This window comes from Babylonia areolata, chromosome 13 (assembly GCF_041734735.1).
Source record: "Babylonia areolata isolate BAREFJ2019XMU chromosome 13, ASM4173473v1, whole genome shotgun sequence".
Lineage (NCBI taxonomy): Eukaryota > Metazoa > Mollusca > Gastropoda > Neogastropoda > Buccinidae > Babylonia > Babylonia areolata.
Genome location: NC_134888.1, coordinates 31,587,161 through 31,602,053, shown reverse-complemented (window position 1 = coordinate 31,602,053; position 14,893 = coordinate 31,587,161). Strand labels below are relative to the sequence as shown.

At 43.9% G+C, this 14,893-nt stretch overlaps 1 non-coding gene across 1 annotated transcript; it reads left to right on the top strand.

The window, feature by feature from the left end:
• Window positions 1-13,393: 13,393 nt before the first annotated feature.
• On the top strand, window positions 13,394-13,493 carry Trnar-ccu (transfer RNA arginine (anticodon CCU)). Its single transcript has 2 exons — window positions 13,394-13,430; window positions 13,458-13,493. It is a non-coding gene; the product is annotated as a tRNA-Arg (tRNA).
• The last annotated feature ends 1,400 nt before the right edge of the window (window positions 13,494-14,893 follow it).

Below are 14,893 nucleotides of genomic sequence, written 5' to 3'. Positions count from 1 at the left end.
ATATACTGATCACCTTCACTAGATATAGTATGAGACAGAAACATGGCAGAGGAAAAAGGTAGAGATAAATGTATAATGTTTCAGAAAATCCGTTTCACATGTGAACTCGAGTGACACTGAAGGATCTGCTCGATACGTCAGTCAGAACGAGAGAGAGAGAGTGTGTGTGTGTGTGTGTGTCAGTGTGTGTGTGTCAGTGTCTGTGGCACCCAGGCTGAGTGTGTGTGTTTGTGAGGGACTGAGAGAGAGAGAGAGGGGGGGGGGGTGAAAGGGGGGGGGGCGAAACTTATGGACACAACATACACTAGGTTTTCTATTGGTTCCTGCGAGATGGATTGCGGATTTTTGTCACGCGAGTTTACAGGATTTAGACATGGGGGTATTGTTAAAGTTTGCAGTTTGTCAGTGGAATAAACTGTTGTTTTCTTTAACTAGATACAACAGTACCTATAAAGTTTGACGTTTCATCTGCAAAGATGTATAGTCATCAGGACACACACGGTGATGATTTGCGAAATTAAGTGCCGGCGTGTACTCGCACGGGCCCTTAGGAGTCTGAGATACGGATTGGATACGGATAATTTCAATATTCATGTATAGGCCATTGCCCCTCATCATGAAGGGGTACATACACATGATCATGTAATAAAAACAAGAAGAAATAAATGGTCATATCATCAAGAACAAACTTCGTATTCGGCGGGCTCAGGACATCAGAGTCAGTTGATCGCTTTAAACAAATAAATGGGCAAATTGCAAATGGTCTGTTCATGCCGAGACTGAATCCATGACTAATGCTAATCTATGCTGAGTCGGACTGGGAAAATAAGTTTACAGAATTTGGATGATATATATATTGTTCTTAATTCATGCAGGACAGGACAAGTTAGGACTGACGAAATGTATAGAGTCATTTTCTTCCTCAGTCCTTGTTGCACCGTGAAAGTTTGCACCTTAGGTCAGTTGCATTATGTATTCTGTATCAGTAACTGATAATCAGTACTGCAATTTCAGAAATACCAAGTTTGAATCTTGCCATTGAATACTTTAAGTATCTGGAATCTGGAACGATACGTTGCAGGAACTGACCTTTGCAGATATCGTCGCAACGGGTGATGAGAGCGCATGGCTTGATTAGTCTATGAATTTATCTATTTTTTGTTTTAAGCTCATATTGTCCTCATCTACATTTACTTAACTATACATAAGTTCACTTAACTATAAAAAATATTTTAAAAATTAATTAATTAAAAAAACCTATGGCAAAACTTTATATTCTACTCCAACTGACACAGTTGATCTCAAGTTGTTCTCCAAGATGTCCTGGTTCAGCACTGTGTCTCCCTAGCAGGTCAGGTTGGGGGTGGGGGTGGGGGGTCTACCGCTACAGTACAACGGACACCCCAAGTTGAGCTCAAAGATGTCCTGTTGCAGCGCTGCATCTCACTAACCAGGTGTGGGGGAGGGGGAGGGGCGCGAGGCCAGGGTGGGGTGGGGGTTGATTTACTCATGGGAGGCAGCCGGCAAGGCCGCTCTGCCCAGTGCTGCAGAAAATGTGGCGACGGAGTGTACCTGAGTTTGACGGAATGTGTCGATCTATGTTTAAAAGTAAATACGTTTTGACATCCGGTACTGTGCAGAATGTTCTGTAAACACTGATCAAATCTCTCGCTATTACTGACATGAAAATCCCATTCCTGCCATCTGCATGCAACTACCCTTTCTTTAAGTACTCTAAGAAATTCGTCAATACTCTCTACGCCTTGGTTTAACCAAACGTAACCAAATCCAAACATATACAACTTACAGCGGATGTTCGAAACCCAGTTTCTTTTGTCACGTGCATCCGGATCGAGCAAAGTTCGATATGATTTGTGTGATAATCTAGACGGACTCATGCATTCTCGTTAACTTAAGCCAGTAACTAATACATCTTATACATGAATTTATATAAACAGGGTACCTGATTGTTTCTCCATATACAAAATCGTTAGGTGTTCGCATATCTACTCCTCAGAAAAATCTCTTAAGCGCAAAGAAACTTCGATGTACTTTTTTCACAAAGAAATGCTGCATTACCTAAACCCTATATCTCAGCACCATATTGTAACATATATATGGGTTGAACTTGTGAATCAAATGAATTTAAAAGCGTATTCAGGAAATTATTTTTCAGCTTGTATAAAAAAAAAATTCTGTAGAATACACAGCAATGTGTTTTGGGCTCCACTGGCTAAGTCACCACATGCTGCCACAAGCCTCAGTCTTGTAGAAAAATAAATTCCTAAATATTTGTATGCATTCACTACAGGCATAAATACTCCTGAAATCCACCTTCTCTGGCAGCTAAGTAACCCAGAAAGAGGGGAGAGAGAGAGTGTGTGTCAGTGTGTGTGCGCGAGCGTGCGCGCGCGTGTGTGAATCTTAGTGTCAGTTTTAGCGCACGCGCGTGTGTGTGTCACGGTGTGTGTGTGTGTGTGTGTGTGTGTGTGTGTGTGTGTGTGTGTGTGTGTGTCGTGAGACTGAGAGAGAGAGAGAGAGGGTTTTCGCCGGCCGGGTGTGCGTGCGTGTGTGTGCGTGCGTGTGTGTGTGTGTGCGTGCGTGTGAGTGTGTGTGTGTGTGTGTGAGTGTGTGTGTGTGTGTGTGTGTGTGTGTTTGGTGTTTATGTATATAACGTGTGTGTGTGTGTGTGTGTGTGTGTGTGTGTGCCAGTGTGTGTGTGTGTGACTGAGTATGACTGTGTCTGTGTTTGTCAGCCGTGTGTGTCGTCAGCTGATGTGTGTGTGTGTGTGTGTGTGTGTGTGTGTGTGTGTGTGTGTGTGTGTGTTGTTGTTGTTGTTGTTGTTGTTGTTGTTGTTGTTGTTGTTGTTGTTGTTGCTGCTGCTGCTGCTGCTGCTGCTGTTGTTGTTTCATTCAATCATCCCCCTCAGTTAACGTGATGCGAGTCAATGGCCGCGCGGGGCCGCCGCACAGAGCTGTTCATCAGGTTTCCTCACCTTTGCCTGTCAGTCGCCAGGTTGTGTGTCTAAAAGCCTGTGTCTCTGCAGCTCAGTGATTCACCTCTCTGGTGACCCGGGGCAGTGCCTGCATGGCTTTATTATTGTGGCATCAGGTTTGCTGGCAGTGGGTATATTCTGGGGTTTCTGTCAATAACCCACTGAACATCGGCATGGATTACGGGATCTCAGTCAGAAACGTGCGGCATAGTATTTAGTAGGCTACAATAACTACGGGGCATTAGACTCTGAACTAGATGCGCGCACATATTGATCTAGACGAGATCAGTCCGTGGAAACACTGATCGTAGTGACCATCTCGACAAAGTAAACCCACCAGAAACCCTAGAACCTCAGACTGACAGCCTTGTGTTAAACGGCGTCGCCGGCTCGGTCAGTTCAAGTTGTGCACATGTCTGTGTGTGAAGAGAGGGGAGACTGAGGGAGGGGGGCTTGGGGGGGTGGGGGGTGGGGGGGGGGGGCTGAAGTGCCCGGGCGTGGACGCGGTGCCAGTGGAAGAGAGAGAGAGACCGGCAGAGAGACAGAGACAGGGAGACAGCGTGAAATGAGATAGACAGAGAGAGAGAGAGCCTCAGAGACAGAGATGGAGGAACATCCCCACAGAGAGAGAGAGAGACACACACACACAGAGAGAGAGAGAGAGAGAGAGAGAGAGAGAGAGAAATTTTGTTTAAAAATCAAATGAATCCATGTTCTGCAGGTTCCAGTTGCTTGGAATGCAGTTGTATTAGTACATTACATCATGATTCTTAGTCAGTTTTCTTTTTTCCGCCGGACTGGACGGGCCCGGTATGTTGTACATGACGTGGTCGATAGTCAGTAGTAGTGCCGGTGTGTGTGTGTGTGTGTGTGTGTGTGTGTGTGTGTGTGTGTGTGCAATAGGAAGAAGACGAAGAAAAAAACAAAACAACTTCATTGACATAGCAGACCTACGTAGGTATATATGGTGCAAACTCCCGGTATCGTACACGGGGGCTCTGGACAGGCATACATACATAGACAAGTCACTCGGACCACTAACGGGCAACTTCAGTCGTATTTCCTGGACCCGGCGTTGCAAGATCGAAGCGCGGCGGAAAGGCAGGTTCCACTGAGTGAATGGACTGCATGGTAAGGCAGCCGGAGGACGTTTTTGACATCACTATTTTTGTCTGAATGGTGTGTGTAAAAGGTACGCTACACGCATGTAACGTCTCAGCTTGAATGCAAGTGCCCTCAGTCGGCGGGGCATTAACGTGAAATAAAGTTATTGCCATGCCTAGCCGGCCCAAGTTTCCTTGCCCGTTGTATCTGCTCATGCTCAATGTACTAAGTCAGTTAAGAAACCTGACGTCTTTTCGCCTACCGTACAGTAGTACAAACAGACGACCGTCAGTAATCCTATAACGGTTAGGGCCGCGGAGCTTGTCCATTAGTTTATAATAAAAGGCCGGGTGAGCGAAAAGCTGTCCGACGGGATCCGTCGCCAGAGATAAAAAGGTAAAAAGTAAACCGTTCCTTTCTACACTGATTTCAGAAGAAGAAGAAAATATTTGAATGGATGGCTCTTTCTCAGTCCCGTGCGGGTCGGCCGAGAGAGTCACGGTCCGGGCCCGAATCAGTTTCACATTGCCGAGACAGAAATCTCGCTGTTGTGACAAAAAGTAAAAATACAATACAACTGATAAAATACATATAATTCAGTTAAATAAATACAATACAATACACAATACCATTGAGACTAAAATCCTAGTAAGTGAGGGGCGTAAAATCAACGCTTCACACCGGCCGTGTCATCACCGAAGTTCTGTCTGATAAGCACGTACATGGGCCCTATCTGGGCCGATCTACACACAAATCGGATCTTCCGGAACAGAAACGGAGTAAGTGAAGGTAAGGTGATTTTTACGCCCCTCTCTTGTACTGAGGATTTACGATACAAGTTACACAAACGTTGTAGCCCAAGACGATCTCCCATCCTGCCTTCCCTACAACGTCGTATAACCTACATGGGTCCATCAAGTGCAGGATACATGGCCGCCGACCTTCGTCAATACTCAGCTTTGTCCAAAATAACATGGACTGAAGTTTGCCTTCCCGTTCTGGCGGCCTCTGGCTCACAGAAGGTCTCTGTTTTCTGCGTGCGTGCATCTGGTTGGTGCCAGATGTTCCTTCCCTGTCCAGTGTACAACATGAGACAGGAACATTCATTTTATGAACAGGGAGTGCTCAGGGGTGAACCGCGGAGTGAAAAATAGAGTCTGTGGTAAGACGAAGTGAGGAACACTGCCTCGGAGACATAATTTATTATTACTCGCGGCAGATAGAGCCTGGCAGACAAGTAGAAACAGGGGCAGGTTGACACACGACTGAAGAAGCCAATAGAAAACAATGTGGGAAACGCCGGCACTTCAGTTCAGGAGACAAACCTTTATACAGGCATAAAGAGAAGAGATGTGTCCAGTTAGTATAATGCCGGAGCGGCGCACACACACGTGCCACACACACACACACACACAGACACACACACACACATGTACGGACTCGTTCATGCACACCGCACTGCGGCACACGCACACACACAATGACGCGCGCCGCGCGTGCGCGCGCACACTCACACACACACACACACCGTGGCACACACTGTGACACATCGTGGCGCGCGCGCGCACACACACATACACTGTGACACATCGTAGCGCGTGCGCGCGCGCGCGCGCGCACACACACACACACACACACTGTGACAGACGGGAACAGAAAGCATCCAGAAAAAGAAAAGGTCATTAGGAAGTCAAGGGGCCCAACTGTCACATGGAAACAGGATAGGAGCCCCGAAACATGACAACATTTATGAATAGAAGCTGAATTGGCCACGGTTGCGTGTTGTGGTGTGACACTAATCTGGCTTTTTTTGTTTTTTTTGTGGACACTAATCTGACTTAGCACTGCCGGGTTGGGGAGGCAGAGGTTGCAGCTTTGTCAAGTTAAAAGTGCAGACTGGTCAGCGTGACACACTGAGAAGAGGATCACTGAGTTTCCTCGTGCTGTGTGTATATGAAACACCAAACTGACTTAACGTGACATGTGAGTCCGCCGGGCTGTCTGGGACTCGGCTCTATGCACAACGGACAATCACAAACATAAATGGGTCCTATATTTTCTCTTTATTGATACATATATTTATTTATTTGTTTATTTATTGATTCTTTCTCTTTATATATATATATATTTTTTTCCCCTTCTTTTTGTGTCCGCTTGAAGAAAAATGGCATTTCTTTGATTTGCCATTATAATAATGATAGTATCTATATAGCGCTGAATCTTGTGCAGAGACAAATCTAAGCGCTTTCACACCGTCCAGTCACTCACACGCATGCATAACTCTAAAACTGAAGAAACTGAGGACAAGGAAGAGGCAGGGGAGGGAGGCTATCTTGTGAAGAGGTGGGTTTTAAGGCCAGACTTGAAAGAGCTGAGTGCAGAGACCTGACGAAGCGAAAGAGGAAGTTCATTCTAGATACAAGGTCCAGAGACAGAGAAACAACGGCGTCCAACAGTGGAGTGTTTGAATCTAGATATGCGTAAACAGAGTGGATCCGAAGCCGATCGTAGAGAGCGAGATGGAGTGCAGAGGTGAAGGCAGCCACAAAGATAGGAAGGGGAAGATTTGTGAATACATTTATAACATAGAGTGCTGATCTTATATTTTATTCTGTGTGAGACAGGGAGTCAATGGATACGTTGCAAAAATTAATAGGAGTGATGTGCTCAGATCTTTTCTTTCTGAGGACGAGTCGGGCGGCAGAGTTTTGTAGGCGCTGAAGGAAGTGGATGGATGAAGCAGGCAAATCAGACAATAGGGAGTTACAGTAGTCAAGGCGAGAAAGAATGAGAGAAACAAGTCTAGATGTTGCGTCGGTGGACAGATATTTCCGAATGGAACTGATGCGTCGCAATTGACAGTAGCAGGATTGACATGTCTGACTGATAAAATTTTGCATGGACAGTGTGTTGTCAAGGAAAACGCCGAGATTCCTGACTGAGCTGGAAAGAGGGATTGATGTACTGCCAAGTTTGATTTTATCAGCTGTGATGGAAGAGAGTTTTTGTTTAGTTCCTATGATCATTGCTTCGGTTTTGTCTGCTTTCAATTGTAACTTATTTAGAGTCACCCAGTTTTTAATGTCCAGGAAGCATTCAGATGTTTCTTGCAAGAGCAAAGAGAATTTTTCAGGGGTATCACTCTTCTGAAGTTGAGTGTAATCAGCATAGGAAGGATGACTAACATTGTGGTGGTTGATAATTTCAGCGAGAGGAGCAGTGTACAGTGTGAAGAGAACTGGGCCTAAAACAGATCCCTGTGGGACTGCTTGCTTGATTTTAACAGGTTCAGACTGGAAATTATCGACGATGACAGATTGTACGCTGTAAGCGTCGTCAATCACTCTCTTATTATTCATTAAATCTTTTGATTTTTTTTTTTCAATGTGGTGATTTACTGTCTGGTCACAACAGATTTCTCCGTTGTATGAAATCCGGGCCACTGTCCCCTGCAGAAAGTGCATCGAGTCAAGTCAATATTTACTTCAAAAGGAACCCATGGCGACACATGGAAATATCACTGAAAGGGCAGAGCACTTCCGCCCCTGGCTTCCAACCCCCACACTCACTCACACCTTCTTCCTCCTACTTGGTTCTCTCTCTCTCTCTCTCTCTCTCTCTCTCTCTTAATTTCTATTTGCAAGTATATCGTTGTATATCCCCTCCTTCTGTCTGCACTTGAGAAAGGACCCTCACCGTGGTGACGGTTGATTGGGAAGAAGAATTCGAGCAAGTAGTGCGCCAAAATATCAAGCAGGACGTATGAAAATCTACTGACTTGAGTTTAAAAGAAAAATTAAACTACATTGGTATCAGTGGCTACGTCATAACAACATCCAATGGCCTTGCTCAAACAATGCTCCAAGGAACTGCTGATTGAGGGAGACGGAGGGACTGAAAATATGATGGACTGACAACATTGCCCAATGGAGAGGAAGACCATTTGCAGATACCCAGGCTTTGGCACAAAATCGACAAACCTGGAGGTGTGACGGACAACATTGCCCAATGGACAGGAAGGCCATTTGCAGATACCCAGGCTTTGGCACGCAGTCAACAAACCTGGAGGTGTGACAACATTGCCCAATGGACAGGAAGACCATTTGCAGATACCCAGGCTTTGGCACACAGTCGACAAACCTGGAAGTGTGACAACATTGCCCAATGGACAGGAAGACCATTTGCAGATACCCAGGCTTTGGCACACAGTCGACAAACCTGGAGGTGTGACCACATTTCCCAATGGACAGGAAGGCCATTTGCAGATACCCAGGCTTTGGCACACAATCGACAAACCTGGAGGGATCTGGTGACTCAAAAGTTCTGTGCGGCGCCCAAACGACTCTTCGCATAGTTAAGGTAGAAGAACAAGAAGAAGAAGAAATATTATTAGAACAAAAATCCACGAACCAAAACTGGCTTTGGGAGTATTGTACATCCTCGCGGCGGCTAATAAACGCTTTTCGCCTCGTGTCGCGAGTGAATGTGGTATACGGGTAGGATTTCTTTTTTCACGTTGAGGAGGAACATCATGCAACGACAAAAAGTAGTCTGGATGAATTATTTGTTCTTTCTCAATGCATATGTTTTTCGTTTGTTTGTTGCTGTTGTTACCGGGGACTTTGTTTCCATCATATTTACAACACCATCCTTCACAGCAACGTTCGGAAATATTTTGGATTGTCACATTAATTTTCACTCGATGGGACTTTGCAGACCGATAAACGTGCATGACTGACGTCAGTGAAGAAATATTTTGAAAAGGAAAAAAGAAACAAGAGAGGCAAGGCCTTCAAGAGTCACTTGTGATAAATTAAGTCCCCTAGCATTAATTACAGAGTAATTTCCCTTTTTTACTATCTGCACCAAAACGTTTGCAAAATAAATAAGAATTCCATGCTTAGCAAAAGAAGTTCCTGTTTGAAAAAAAATGATAATAATGACTCCTCTTGTTGTTGTGTCAGAATAAGAAGTCAAAGTGCCAAGTTTAGAGAATACAAAAAATATAAATATAACAGTAAATGCAGTTTGCATATAATTAGGCTTCTTTTTTTTAATTTTTTTGTGCCCATCCCATAGGTGCAATATTGTTTTAAACAAGATGACTGGAAAGAACTGAATTTTTCCTATTTTTATGCCAAATTTGGTGTCAACTGACAAAGTATTTGCAGAGAAAATGTCAATGTTAAAGTCAAGTTTACAACGGACACACACACACACGGACACACACACACACACACACACACACACACACACACACACACACACACAGAGACAACCGAACACAGGGTTAAAATATAGTGAGTCAAAAAAGAAGGCACAGTGGCGCTGCATAGTAATGACGTTCTCTTCCTGGGAAAATCAACCTGAGCAATGCAATACAATTATTAACACCACTGACTAAAATGTAAGAACATGCACCATGGGGGAATTGTTCTTTTACTGCCATTGCCATCTGATGAGTCCATACTAGGAGATGAAACCAAATTCATATCAGGTACAGAGGTTCTATTTATCAACGAGAGAATACACTATGGCCCCAGCTGCTGTTTTCTTTTCTTTCTTTTCCAAAACATAAATTCCCCCCGCGGCCCCACCACCCAGCAACCCCCATACCCCGCCACCCGGCCCTACTTCTTCTCTGCCATTTTTTCATCACACAAATATCATCATATCAAACACCGTTATAAGTAAAGCCATAAGGAAGGAAGGGGTGTATTCCCAGAGCTTATTTTCTGGGCTGCATTGTCATGTTTATTCGATTAAATACTTAATTGTACTGAGGGAAGAAATACTTCATGGTGTGACAACAGCTTTACGAGAAGGCTTATGCGGGACACATTCATTCGACGAAGAAAAATTCCGGCCAAGAAAGCATGAAGCTCGCGGACTTCAAGTATTTTCAACTGACTGATACGGTGTGGGCCGTGATAAGAATGCAAAATTCAAATGACGGTGTGGGCGTACTATCAAGTTCATTCCAATGCAGGTTTTTCCAGTGTTGTGAAATAGACACGCGAATTCAGAACGGGTTCGTTTGTACACTGTCCTCTTGTCAGTGTCAGACAACCCATCGGAGCAACTGAAACCGAAAACCGAACTGAAGTCAGTCGAACATGACAATTCCCCCCTTTCTCCTTCCAACCTCTACATACTCCACGCCCCCTCCCCTCTCCCCGCCAGACATTATATAATATACCCTTCCACCCATTGAGCTCGATGTTCCACCTCCCACCCCCCACACACTACCCGTTACCCGTCATAGTCTATGAATGCTCCGGACTTTCTGTCTGTACAGAACTTGTTCACATTTACTCGACGAAGAAATGTTTACAGTTAGGACAGTAACTTTAAATTATTGCCGGTCGAACTCAGTCTGCATGAAGCGGCGGTGGAAACACTCTTGTGTTAACTGGAACCACAAGCGCTCACGACCCGTTTAGGTACTCTGACGCGGATTAAGGGTCGGGGGAGACTTTCTTCTTGCTGTCTGTCCAGAAAGGTGGCAGAATATGGTTAACACTTCGGTCATCTGCCAACTGAATACTGACAGACAATCCGTTAAGGCCTGGGTTCGAAGTCTGCTCTCAGTCGCCCTTTCTCCCAAATTCGAGTGGAAAATCAAACGGAGCGTATAGTCATTCAGACGATAGTAAACCAAGGGTCCGTGTGCAGCAGCACACACTTCAGTTGGCGCACTGATAAAGAACCCATGGCAACGAGAGTGTTGCATGACCCGTCTGGCAAAATTCTGTAAAAGAAATCCACTCGGATAGGTAAACAAATATATATGCCTGCATTCTGGCACTGAAGGCCTGACTATGCACTTTGGGATATGCTGCAGGTCAAGCATCTGCCTACTGTAGTAGATGTGGTGTAGCGTTTATGAATTTGCCCGAACGCAGTGACACCTCCTTGACTGAGAAACTGAAACTGAAAACTGAAACTATCTCCATGCTTCACACTCTTCTCAGTGCTTGAGTGGCGGTGGTTTGGGTTATACTGGCTGATACACTGCGGTCCCGGGCCGGTGAACGACAGTACATATTATGCCTATGGACTTAATTAATTAACGCGGCAAACTGGGGAATCAATGTCACCAGACAGCCAACAGTGACTGCCCCATCATGATACCCAACCGTTTCTGTAAACATTCACGTGGTGACGGATGACTTCATTCAGTACCCGGACTCAGTGCCACCCGGTGGACTGGCACGGTCGTGCAATGCTTTGATTTGACACTGTCCAGGCACCCTACTCCTTTCGTGTGTGTGTGTGTGTGTGTGTGTGTGTGTGTGTGTGTGTGTGTGTGTGTGTGTGTGACGGTGTGGGTCAGTGTGTGTGTATGTGTGTGTGAATGAGTGCGCGCGCACGTGCGTGTGTGTGTGTGTGTGCCGGTGCCGGTGTGGCGTGCATGTCAGTGTGTGTGTGTGTGTGTGTGTCAGTGTGTGTGTGTGTGTGTGTGTGTGTGTGTGTGTGTCTGTGTCTGTGTGTGCCGCACGTGTGTATTCAGTTGCCACGGTGTTCCGATTGTGCGAACGGGCGGCCGCCGGCGTGTGTGCATGTGTTTTCAGTTTGCATCAGTCAATCCCACTCGGCTGTGCCGGCCGTGTGTGCCAGTGTGTCAGTGTGCCAGTGTGTGTGTGTATGTGTATGTGTGTGTGTGTGTGCCGGTGTGTGTGTGTGTGTGTGTGTGTGTGAGTGTGCGGTGTGTGACGTGTCACTGAGTGTGTGCCGCAGTCAGTGTGTGTGTGCCGCTCTCTCTCTCTCTCTCTCTCTCTCTCTCTCTCTCTCTCTCTCGTGTGTGTGTGTGTGTGTGTGTGTGTGTGTGTGTGTGTGTGTGTGTGTGTGTCGGTGCCGGCCCACCGAGTGTCTTTTCTGTGCCAGTGTAAGTGCGTGGGTGTATTGGTGAATCAGTCATATATACCATATTGCACTAAAGATAACATATTAATGAATGAACATAGTCCCAATATCGGGTATACGGGTATAAGTTGGCGGCCGGCGAATACAACCGAGAGAATTAGTGACAGCACTGAGTGGATAAATAATACATAAATAAAAGTTTTTTAGACTGAACAGATGGACACAGCATCATAAAGCTCAATGGATGACACAGGATAGTATAAAACCAGTATAGAAACAAAAAAACAAAACGAACAACAACAAAACCGCAGCTGGGCAATCAAGTCATAAAGATTAACGACAAAAAAAAAAAAAAAAAAAAATGTTCTCAACTGTTTCAGTTCTAATGCTCATGCATCAGTGAATGTGCAATCAGTTTTTAGTTTCAAGTGGGTCGTAACCTAGCTACTATCATTATGAGGAGCCTTTTTGCTTCTTTGGGAATGCAGTCGGAAGTTGCTCATGAAGTCTTAATTCACGGCACAAAAACGGGCTTGTAACTTCCCCTTTACACAAATTAAAGCGCCCCCGCAAAGCCTGCTTCGGAGCAACCCAATGAGATCGTGTTTATAGGTCAGTGGAGCAACCCCGCAAAATCTCATTCCTCAATGATCTATTTTTAGATCAAAGTACTAATACCCTCATTTGTGCAAGTTTGATGTTATTATTGGAGGTATCCAAATTGTCTGGAAGTTTGCCACGCGCATGGAAACGTTCAACAATTAAGAGAGTTAGTCTGGCAGAGTAACATAAAATCTATAAGTCAAATAACCCCACACACAACACAGAAGTGACGGTCCCTCGAGCATGCGCGTGCATTCAGTAGCCTCACACCTGCTCCACAGCAGCTGGCACTACTTTCTGTTGCGTCAATCGCACATCCACCACCACCAAGGCCCCCGAATCCACTCACCCCCCACGCCTAGGAACAGCTAGCTTACATCTTTGCAGTTAAAAAAGAAGAAGAAGAAGAAGAAAAACAAAGAAGATTAACATAAAAAGAAGAAAAAGGCTGCGGTATGCCATGATGAAAAACAGGCAACATATCCACATTTCTGTGGCTGTGTTGCTTCAACTGTACAATAATTTGGACATTAGCCTACCTTTTTCATTACTGTTTCATTATTCGAACTGTTGTGTCGGCTGTCAATGTTGACATTTTTCGACAAAGTCACAGTTATTCATTTGCTTTTGTATCGACGCCGCTCAATTTATATTAATTGCAGTTAATGGACGTTTCAGCTAAAAAAAAAAAAAAAAAGGCTTTATTCATTTCTTTATGAGCACTGCAGGACTATTTCAAAATACAAAAGCAAGGGAAAATAGCGGGAAATTGTGCCAAAACAACTTTGCTGTATATTTAAATTTAATTACAGAAATAACTCAGAGCCTCCGTGGCCTAATGGATAAGGCATCGGCCTCCTAAATGCCGGATCGGCTTAATGTTGTGCAAGCCGGGGATTGCGGGTTCGAGTCCCGTCGGAGGTGTTTTTTTGTTCGTTCTTTTTTTTTCTTTTTCATAATCTTTTTTTTATATATATCTTTTTCGTTCATTGTTTTTCAACTGAACATTCAAAATAATGCACAATGACCATAAGTGACACTTTTTGCTTTACTTATAAGTTTGCCAGTTTGTGTACATTTTTTTACAGGAGTTCATTCACATGCATGTGCATGGTTATTTGTTATGATCACATGGATTATTTGTGGTTATTTGTTGTGATCACATGGATAATTTGTGGTTATTTGCATTTGTTGTGATTTGTGGTTATTTGCTGCAATGACACAGATGATTTGTGGTTATTTGTTAGGATTGTATGGTTGATTTGTGGGTATTGGTTGATTACATGAATGATTTCTGGCTATTTGTTATGATCATATGGATCATTTGTGGTTATTTGTTATGATCAATCACATGGATGATTTATTGTTATTTTTGTGTGTTGACATGGTTTGTGATTATCTGTTGTGATCACATGGACGGTTTGTGGCAATTATAAATACAAGGATGATTTGTGACTATTTCTTTTAAATGAATTTCTGGTTGGTTTTCGTAATTACCTGATTTGCAGTTACAAGTTGTCATTACAAGGATAATCTATACCTATTTGTTGTGATCACATGGATGGTACTATTTGCTGAAATCACAAGGATGATTTGTATTTGTCTGTTATAATAACATGGATTAAATTTGTGGTTATTTTTTGTCATCACATGGATGATTAGTGATTGTTTGTCTCTTATTTTTTTTCTGTTTTCATCCTTTGTGTACATGTATGTGTGTAACTTTTCTCTGTGGGTGTATAATTTTCTTTGCTTCTGTCTCCAGTTGATTTTTTCCAGTTTATTTTTCTTCCCCTCGTCCACTTGCTCTCATCTCGCAAGCCCACACATTTCTGTTCATGTAACTTTTCAGAATGAGTGTATAACCAACTTTTTTACCCCTGCTTTCAGCTTGTTTCTCTTTCCCTAACTGGTTCTCACTTTGTGTGCACTTTTTGTGCACATAACACGAATACACTCATTTCACTATGTCTATGGTTACCTTTTTTTTCCCTTTTGTATCATTACGACTGACAGGCATATTTTACTTAATTCTGTAATTCATCTTAAGTTGACAATATCCCATGCAGTGGTTGTTTAAATAAGTATTGTTTGCTTCAGCATTTACCTGCTTATGAGACTGCATCATAAAACTAATCCTTCAGTTTCTCGTTTTAGTGGTGTGTGAATATACATCTTCTGAATCCATTTGATCCACACTTGTTCTTGTAGCGGTTTCTTTACATTGGATCCCTGCTGTTTTTCTGTGCTAAAAAATGACAGGCAGATCAGACAGACAGCTGAAAAGGAAAATTCAGAGTGAGAAATGCACACACACACTCCAA